Here is an 11,748-nt window from a genome sequence, read left to right as displayed (position 1 = left end):
GATATAGCTACACATGCGATCAATCGTTGTAACATAATATTTGGAAAGAAAACACATTTAGTAAAAACAAAGAAATAATGAAAAATAGAAGAGATAATTCTATGGTGGAAGAAAAATAAAGAAGCAAAAACAACAAAAACAAATCAGAAAATTAAGAATAGAGAGATTTTAATGTAGACAATTTGCAAACAATTATGAATGTCTGGACAGGTTTCACTGCATTCATTGATTAATACTGTAAAGCTCATCAATATTTTAAATAGTTATTATAGCTTTCTTCTGATACTATTATATTTCCTGTAAACTTGCAGAACTCATCTTCAGTTTCCTGTTCTAATGCATAAAATATATGAAAAACAAATCTAAATAAACGATTGCAGGCTGTATGTGTGTGTGTTCGTATGCGTGTGTTTGTGTGTGTGTGTGTGTTTATATATTAGCATTTCATTATTTTCTGTCTTCGTTTTTATTTTATTATCATCTCCTTGGTATTTTTATATCATGAAATAAATCTTGTCTTCAACCCAGACTTTAAGAGTCATATCTGTCCGAAGGTTACATATTTTGTGTCGTGTTACCAGAGTTGTCTATGTACAATGTAATTAACTTTAAAATTTTCCGGTTCACCAAGTTGTTTAAAAATATATAACGAAGAACATTCTCATATTTGTTATTGTTATGTTGCCCCATTCATACCTGATCAAACAGATTTATGATCGAAGGTGTTCTTTTCTTCAAAACCGTGTATCAATAAATTACTTATCTAGTGTTTATTTACATTTTTTCGAGATTTATGGAAGATCTTGTTATTTCTAACTACCCAGGGTACTACAGTAATCTAGATTTTCGATACTGATATTGATCGAGTTAATGGCTATTTGTGTGATTGCTCCAGTAATTGTAGATGTTGTTTCGTCCATCCTCACCCTACTCGAGTGGTTATATGCCACCCATGACCATCCAAACAATGTGGTTTAACAATAGCAATGCTTGTTTTAAGCAACATTCGTATTTGTATTTCTAGCAAATGAAGTGGTCACCTGAAGTTACTTTCGTTTTCTTTAAATATTGTTACTGTTCGTGGTGACATTGGCGGCGATGTGGTAAGACTTTGTTTTGTTGACTCGGCTTGGCTTGATTTCATGCTGTTACTTGATGGGACTGGGATCATACCAAATTAGTGGTCCTAGACGCATCATCATGCAACCAGGTCCATCAGGACCTCATAGGCGGTCACGTGCCAGCTTCTCTACATCCTCCAGGGTGATGTCAAACCTCTGGAGATCTTCCCCAATCACGTCCAGCCATCTGCTGCGAGGCTTGTAACTTAGCGGTTGAAGTATACATATTCCATGGCACTGATTAAAATGTTTATGATACGCACCACTTTTATCAGTCTTTGAGATCCTCGGACACTTATCGGGGAATGCGCTGCAGTTAAGCTTCGACTGAAAACCTGATTCGAATTCTTACATCAGATTAAGCTCAGCCAAATATATTCAATCTCCACGTGGTACTTAACCTTTCTGTCACTCAATCTATATCTGTTGAAATATAAGACTGTCGTTTCATTTAATTTGGAAAATAATGAAGTATTTATTAAGATAAGTTTGTCAGTATTATGGTGGACGTTAGAACATAAATTGCCAAGAAATTTATAGGGAAGGTTTTATTTTAGATCACTTTAAAACTGAAAATTTCTATTATACAACCAAAGCTAGGCCCAAACGGCTATGAAAAGGAGTAAACCGGTGACATACTAAATTTACCACTCGAAAACAACAATAGTTCCTCTCATTGTTCTCCATATATTTTCCGACAACCAAATTCTCTTATAGACATCATATGTTGGCTGTTTAACAATAAATCACTAAACAACCTTAGCGAGACAAATTATTCATTAAGAAATATATGAATATATGAAGCAAAAGGAAAATAAATTATAATGGGTGATAAATTATCTGTCATAATACTTGCAGTTCAAGATAAACAGTCGATCACGTTAAAATTTGTTTTATGTAATCGAAAAAGACGTTCTCTTATGAATGGCAAAATTTGTACAATCACACAATCTGTGCTTAGTGTGTGTGGTGAGTTTATCGACGTATGCGTGCCTTTCTCTTTACACATGTGGATATTTAGCTTGTATAGTCTTATATCATTTGCTTTGCATATTGTTACGTGATATTTACAGTTCACTAGAATAGTAGAAGTCAAATTTAGGTTAGAGATTCTACATTTGTTTAGCTTGCAAGTCAGTGACATATTGAAAGAGATACATTTTCAAAATCTTTCGCTCTATGATGATTTCCAAGCGAATAAATATAATATGCCATATTTTAATCTGACATGGATTTGTCGAACATACATATCAACAAGTCAGTGTGAAATATTATAGAAAATGGAAGATAGACAGATGTATTCAGAAATACAAAGAGAAAAGTATATGTATATATATATATATATATATATATATATATATATATATATATATATATATATATATATAGTATACACATGATATATGTAAATACTATAAAAGTATGATATATGTTATTTATATATGTAGATATATATATATATATATATATATATATATATATATATATATATATATATATATATATATAAATATATATATATATATATATATATATATATATATATATATATATATGTGTGTGTGTGTGTGTGTGTGTATATATATATATACACACTTAAATATACGTATATATGTATTTATATGCATACGCACATATACATATTCATATATGTGTACATATGTCTACACACATACACACACACATACTTACATGCAGACACACTGACATGCATAAATTCACATGCATACGCACACACATACATTACTGTTTCGCTTGGACATAGCGATACGAATAACCTAGTATTGAAACTCAATATACCAGGTTCAGCAAAAAGTAAGCAACGTGTTGAACCACGAAGAATATGTAGCGGATTTTTGCTGAGTTTTGAGTTCTTTTTAAACATTTTTTGCGATTGTCTGATAATAAAGACGTAGATTTGCCCAAAAGGATCAATAAATTATTTTTTTCAACGTTGTTACAATCACGTGGACCGATTTGTTCGTGAATGTTCTTTGTGCGTCGTTAGAGAAGTTAGTGAAGGACTGTTGAATTCGAATTATATTTGTTATTAATTGTTGTGTCTTGAGACACTTATTTTTGCTGCCTTACGGCAGTTTTCTTACCGCTGTCTCCCTTGTTTGAATAAGGAAGCGCATTACTTGTGTCTTCATGATGTATGAAGACTTAATTCTTCGGACGTAAAGACGTCTGATGAAGAATTTGTGAGAAGTTTGGATAATGCAGACCAGAGGATACAAAAAAAAAAATGAAGCTGGAAAAAAAAAATGAAATCTGCAACTTCGGTTGGTGAAACAAGAGAAGAGATTTCTTTTAAGAAGGTGGAGTTGAACAAGTACAAGGAAAACATGCGAAGGGAGGGACTAGAAGTAAAAGTGACTCCACCTAAAGAGGTTACAAAAGAAACGCAAAAAAGACAATAATATATAGAAAGTATAGTCGGGATTCAAAGAGAATGGAGGTAGTGACGAAACTACAAATAGTGAAGGCATTGACACCTACCTTGCAGGATGTCACCTACCTAGCTAGAGGGAGGAAATACGCAAATATGGAGGTGCGATTTGCATCCGAGGAAAAGGCCAGGCAACATTCGGTAGCCTCCCTGAAAACGGACGGGGTAATACTTACCTTGGAAGACGTGCTTTCAGGGTTGGGTGGAAGAGATCCCCCGGAGGTAGATGCAACAATTACTCGCCCTGCCCTAATAAGTGGAGACGGACTTGGATACTGGGAATATTAATAATAAATCTTAGTCAGTAACTATAGAAAATAACAAAAAAACAGATACATTAAGCATGTATAAATGACAAACAATTCTGCTGATAGAGACAAAACTAGAATTATAAAAAAAATATATCGCTATCTCTATTAGCAGAGAATATTCCAACCGGACACCTCTCCTCCCTACTTTTCCGCTCTATCTGCAAAATAATGATTGAATCTATAATACAATACACAAAATATTTTAGAGAAAGATTATATTTGCCATCATTATATGGAGATAGGAGACGTAAGCGACTAAAATCTATTATAAAATATTTATTCTAGAACTATAAAAGTGTCTGGATACTAATAATGAACTACTGTTACAAGAACTAAACCGAAACAACTCATTTCTGTTTTCAATGAAAACAACAAATACAAATCAGGTAAAACATGTTGAAATGACAGACAATTGTGAGAAAAATGAAGGAACAACAGAAGAAATTTGAAACAAAGAAACGATAACAAGCAGTGTGCTGATTACAATGCGTAGAGCGATAAATGTCACTGCATGACAAAAAGAAAAAGGGAGAGAAAATAAAAGAAACATATTTATATGATGTTCTGAGAAGCACAAAGCTGGAATCCAAAACTTGAATATTCATTATAGCAAGGCAACATCCACTCTTTCATAAGAGAAACAGCTTGAGTTGTGTACTGAAGTAGAATACCTTGATTAAGAAGAGAATCTGTAGAAATTATAAAGATACAACCATATTTATCTTTGCGACTCCGGCTTTAGCCAAGATAGAGTGCGTTAGACAGTTGAAACATTTATTCGCTAGATTTGACGCTTAAAGGGGTTGGTTCTGTGGGGGCTGGTGACTCTATTGATCTGTGGCACTTTCAGGAAAAGAGGTACCTACTAATTATTGCAAAAAAAAAAAAAATTGGAATGCATGTTTAAATCTGAGAGAAATGGGGAAATTATTTAAATATGAGTAGTTTGAAATAACTGTAAGACAAATAAGCTGAATTATAGCAGAAATATTTTATAGCTATCATGGGAATAATTATAAAACAAGCTGAAAAATGCATAATCAACGCACCAAAGCAAAACACGACACTGCAAGGACATCTAGTGCACAAAATTCTGCACAGTTGTGCAGGGAAATCATAACGCACAGAAGTAATTATTTCTCCTCTAGGTACATGATTATATTCTTTTCTACTCTAGGCACAAGACCCGAAATTTTGGGTAAAGGGCCAGTCGATTAGATCAACCCCTGTACGCAACTGGTACTTAATTTATCGACCCCGAAAGGATGAAAATCAAAATCGAACTCGGCGGAATTTGAACTCAGAAAGCAAAGACAGACGAAATAACCCTAAGCATTACACCCGGCGTGCTAAAATTTCTTTTTTCTTTACTGATAAATTTATGCAATAAAATCGACATTGGCTTCAACCACGGCTTCCAAAGAACTTCGGAATCTCCTGCAACTCTTCGGAACAGCCTTCTTGCTTAAGTTGGTGAATGCTGCTATAATCCATGACTTCATTTCATCTTTGGTGTTACAAGGAGTTTTGATGGTCTCTCGTTCAACTGCGCCCCACGCATAATAATCAAGATGGTTGCAGTCTGGGGAGTTTGTTCGCCAGATGTTAGCGTGATGTGGTTGCAGATATTGTCTGACAGCCATGACTGGGTTTTCCTGTTTGTCTGGCATGGTGCATGGTCCTGTTGTCAGGCATAGGTTCCTCCAGCAGTTAGCCTGTTGATCCAGGGCAGCACTACTTCTTCCAGGCACTTGATGTAGGCCTGCGTGTTGAGTCTGAGGCCGTGTGGAAAGATAAATGGAGGTATAACGACGCCATCACTAGTGATAACTCCAAACACCATGATGTTGACTGGATGTTTGATATTCATCACTCTCGGTACATGTCCCCAGATTGCACTATCCTCAGATTGACATCCAAGCACTCTGAAATGTTCGCATTGGAGATTCCAGCGCGAATGCCGAGCAGTACAGCATGTCGTTTCCAAATTTCTGGCCGAGTGCATTTAGTCATGATGTTGTTGTTCTCAAAGGCTGTGTACAACTGACCCTACTATACTGCATAATCGACAAAATCATGAACAAATAATGCGTATGCCGGAAATAAAGAATATAAAATGGCAATAATTTACGCATCATACCCTTTATGCACACAGACATATATAGAAAAGGAGAGACAGGTAAATAGATATATTGATAGATGCATAAATAGATAGATAGATAGATAGATAGATAGATAGATAGATAGATAGATAGATAGATAGATAGATAGATAGATAGATGCGGAAGAGGATACTGTTTGACACAGACGAAGAATACATTAATTTTCTAATTTTAATTTAAAAATTAATGTAAAAAGATGTTGGAATGCAATTTATCTAATTTAAAATTCAAAAATATATTTGATATATATGAATATAAATTGATTTTTTGCATATATTTACACGAACACGAGACAGTATACGCATATATTGTTATATGAACTCTCGCCCACTGTTTTGCGGTTCTACAACCACTGGCTTCTCTATTCAGTTTTCTGTCTCTATACAAGTACATGCGTATGTATGTGTGTGCATGTGTGTATATGTGAGTCTACGTATATGCACATAGGTGTATGTGTGTGTAATATCGTCTATTTCGTTTCATAAGCACACACAAATATCGGCTCTCCATTCATCACTTCACACATACATATATATGTATATATGTGTGTGCGTGTATATATATACATAGGTATATATATATATATATATATATATATATATATATATATATATATATATATATATATATATATATATATATATATATATATATATATATATATATATATATATATATATATATATACATATATATATATATATATGTGTGTGTGTGTGTGTGTGTGTGTGTACACACGTTTCCCATTTTATTCGAAGAAGCAACGTACTAAATGCACAAGGGTAACGTCAATGTTGCGCTTCTCATCTTATTTGCACACGTGCATGTGCATTAAATACATAAATCTGCATGCCTATAGGCATATACCTGCATGTTTTTTTTTTATGTCTAACTCTCAAAATTCATACATTCTTGCACTAACACAAACACACATATATGCGTATGCATTGTCCATTCTTTGCTTATGTTTATATGTTATCATATCCATACATCCATATAACTATATCCTCACGCACGTTTATGTACGTATGAATCTATGTGTGTAATGTACGTATATTATCATGCATGTATAAGTGAATATATACATATATGTATTATATATTCAGATATAAAATGCATATACATATTTATACATGTTAAATATATATGAATATATAATGTAAATAATATATATGCATATATACATACATATATGTACACACCTACATATATATGTATATATACATGCATATATGGGTACAGGACGTCAACCTAAATAAACAGAAACATGAAAAACAAACTCTTTTTTCGAACAACGAAAGAAACAAATAGAGAAACAAGACAAGCAACAAAAAGAACATTCTCTTGATCAGTTCTCCCCTGTTTTATCTGCTCCGCGTTTCGAACGCTGGGACAAGAGGCGATTACGTTAAAACAGTCGTTCCTGCAAAGCAACATATACATACATATATATATATATATATATATATATATATATATATATATATATATATATATATATATATATATATATATATATATATATATATATATATATATATATATATATATATATATATATATATATATACATATAAAACTTATATATATGTATGTTTTGTATGCAGTTCTATGCATGTATAAATGTATGTCTGCATGTGGTTATTAGTGTGCGTGCATATGCATGTGCGCGTGTTTTAATTCCGCTGCAGCTGTTACAGTCTTTTAATGGTATACAAACTTCAGTAAAATTATAGGAGTATAGGCGGACAAGCTCAAGAATAATATGTTGTTTTCTTTTTCAAATCACACAAACAACAATATATATATTATATATGTATGTGTGTGTGTGTGCGTGTGCGTGTGTGTATGTATTATATGTATTTGTATAAATATGTGTATGTTTAATGTGTGTGTGGGGGTTTGAATTCAATGGATTAACGAAAAATACATATGATATGTAATAAAATTTAAAACCTCATTTAAGCCGCCAGCTTGCCTCAATTAAAAAATCGCAACTATAAGAAAACAAACAACAAATAAAGAACTTCAAATATTGTAACAGATTTTACGTTATAACTGTTCACATCAACTCTTGTCTGGTTCAGTTTTGCTCTCTGAATTGTGTCGTTAAAGAAAAACTTTAAAACACTTCTTATACATCATTGTAACTTAAGCCCACACCATAAAACCAATAACAACAATGATTCTTTTTTCCTTGTTTTTCTTTTCATCGCCACACATGTAGCACGCGATGGCGTATAGTTACTGAATTAAATGTACCTAAGTACATATCACCGACTTATATTTATCCAGCACGGAAAAGAACGAAAATATTGAATAATAAATCTGATCTCACAGAACTTTTATGTTGCTAATCATTTGGGCAGGGAGATTAGGCCAACATCCACGGCCCTATATATTTTCCCCACGGCTTCGTTAGCTGGTAAGTAGTATAGAAAAACTTATCGTTATACCAGAAAATTTGCAACATAATGAAATCCTTTAAAGTCACCTAATGACTTGGTGACAGTGTTAAACAGCGTGACGGATTAAACGTACCAATCGAAAACAAAGGGAAAGGAGTGGGAGAATTTCTGTAAGGCATTTTGTATGAGTCCCTAGTAAACCCGACAGTTTATTGATCTGGAATAGCACTCTAGTGTGTCGAACATGAAAACATGAAATGTAGAACTGACCTCACCATATGCCCACGGGTAGTTGGCGTAGTGGTTAAAAGAAAGAACAACAAATTCAACAATTATTGTTTCTTGACAGGAACTAGTTCCGAGACTTGTTAAATGTCAATGATAGAAAGAACTAGAATTTTTGGTAATCCATATAGAAGGGGATTGATAGCCACTGTAGTGGAGCACATCAATAATTGTTCGTGAAGGACGTTCAGTTGGAAATAGAACATAGATGGGCGAAATCTTCTGAGCTTTCTTTGACGGTGCTTAATCATTTATACAGTTGTAAGTATTAGTTATCTTACAAATTGAGAACATTGATTAATTAAATATTTCGAAACGTCGAAAATTTTGTTTCAAATATTTTTAGTTGAACAAACACCGTATGAATATCGATATACCTTAAATGGAAATGGTCGCAGGCAAATCTGCGTTATGATTTGTTTATTGATTCCTACATGGAAGTTCTTTCTTCAAGAACCACTACCATTTAATCTAGATTGTAAGTTAGCAATTACTTTTTCCCATATATGAATTAATCAGTTCCAAGGAGACAGAAAACTATGACACTCAGAGCAACGAATCTGAAATGGAAATATATGTTCATAATAAGCAAAAAAATAAGTATGGCGTTTATTAAGGTGATATAAATTGCATTGGTACTCACAGCAATTTATATGGCCTTTTAAGAGAAGCGTAGATATCCACAATATTACACCCTCGCTCTGTCAACCTCACAACAGCACACAATAAACCAATCAATGAGATGTAAACTACGTTTCTCTTTTTCGGACATCTGCACAAAACGTTTTATTAATGTAATATTTCTATTTTAGCCGTGAAAAGGAAGGTAAGCTTACAAATTTCTCTGAAATTTCCTGGAAAACAAATGGAAGAAAATAGAGAATACTTACGCAATATAGCTGAGATTAAATTAGAATATGATATTATAAGATGTTGAAAACGCATAGAAGAATTTGCATTAGATAAACCGTTGGTGGGGATGATGATTCTTAGCAACACAACGGTTCTGTCGGTCGGTTAAACAAGAAACTCCAGGGAGGAAAACAGGTTGCTGCAAAACTAATTATCAGCTAAATGACTTTGAAAGAATCTACAAAACCTACTGCTAACGACTATAGAGGAAATAAACAGATGGTAGATAGAGAATTAAATAAACAAATATATGTAACAAATAATCAGATAAACGCAATGCAATGTGACAAACAGAGATGTATTATCAAGTTTTATATTATACACTTCTCGTGCACAATACTAGATGCTGACGTGTGGTTAAGAAATTTGCTTAGCTCGAAAATGATTTCAGGATGAATTCCCATTCTGTGTTATCTTGGGCAAAATGTGTTATCTAGTATCACCGTCATAAAACCAATACCTGACGCTTGAATGTGCGTAAACGACCTGCATATATCTATGTACATACATGCATACACATGCATGTATGTACATACAAGGTATTCGGGCTAAATCCGATAGTTTACAACGAAAGAAAAAAAAACAAACACAATTTTAAAATTCAGAGTTTACTCGAATGTGTCACACTCAGCTTCCACCATACCTTCAAGAAACGTCTGGTACAGGGGCACGCATTCCACACTGTGTCTCTGGGAAGACCTGCGAACACCTTGGTCCTGGCCATTAGCTCGGCCTTGGTGTTGCAGGCAGAGCGGTGGCTCTCTTTCCCAACCGCGCTCCACACATTGTAAGCCTTGCGATTACAATTAGGAGAATTACGTGACCAGAGATTTGGAACTGGTGAAGTCGTAGAAATTCTCCGACAACCACTTCTGGCTCTGTCCGGAGTTATGGCAAGAAGCCGAATCCTCGTGCCACACACATATGGCCTTCCAATGGGAATCCTCTCCCGCCAGGTTAATACCACAATCGCCAGAAGCTTCATAAAGCCTAAGGCCAAGTTCAGAGATGTGAGGATGAATACAGATCGCTTGTTGTGTCTTTTCCTGCTGGCCACGGCTACTTAATCTCCGTTGCAGTTGTTCATGCCACGTCTTACAGACTTCACAATGCTCACAAAGCATTGAGCCTCAATGATGATGGTGGCATTCTGACACCTGGTGCAAATCATTATGATGCAAGTAACTCTTTCCCAGGATTCAGATAGGTTCCAGTCCTCTCTGTATGAAGTTACCTCTTTCTCAATTATTCTCCTATGCCGGTCATTGTTCGCCAATACATCAAGGTGTTCTTGAAAAAAGGAGGCATAAAAAAGTTGACGAATTTATCCCCAACTCCATGTACTTACATACACGCCCACACACCACACACCTTAATTATTTTAAAATGGAGGAATAGCGTGCATTAGATACTGATACTGTTTTCGATGGTAGACAAGTCAAAAGGTGCAGTGAGCAGAATGAGACAAGATCTTTGCTGACCTCATCAAGTATTTTGACATACAATGTTGCGGTAATTTAGAAACAACCTTTCTCAAATATTGTTCAAACTTGTTTATATGTATATATATATATATATATATATATATATATATATATATATATATATATATATATATATATATATATATATATATATATATATACATACATATATACATATGTACGTGTTGCACATTTTGTTTCACGATTGTATGCCTGATCATGTCTGTATCATCTTCTGTCATAAGTTGTGTGAACGGTGTTGTTGTATTTTAGCATTTGTTTCTTTTTTATCATTATGCTTTCAGACACTATTTCGAACGGATGTAGTAACCTATTGTTCAGCCTTCACAAGTTGTAAGCTTAAAAGCAAATTCCAGCGTCTATAGTTAACTGTCAACTGCTGTTTGCAGATGAATGTTGATTTCTTGTTCAAGATGTGTTCAGGATGAAAACATGAACCTTTGAATTGTGTTACAACTTTGGACTCAATACGAGAAGGAGTAAAAGAGAAATAATGCATTCTTCTGTCCTAAAACAGATTAATCCTCTTGGAATAAGTCGAGCTGAAGTAAAATAAATGTAGGGAATTTTGAGCACCTTGGAAGTATACTGT

Source organism: Octopus bimaculoides, chromosome 12 (assembly GCF_046866305.1).
Source record: "Octopus bimaculoides isolate indiv1 chromosome 12, ASM4686630v1, whole genome shotgun sequence".
NCBI classification, from domain to species: Eukaryota; Metazoa; Mollusca; class Cephalopoda; order Octopoda; family Octopodidae; genus Octopus; species Octopus bimaculoides.
Note: the sequence above shows the minus strand (reverse complement) of the source record.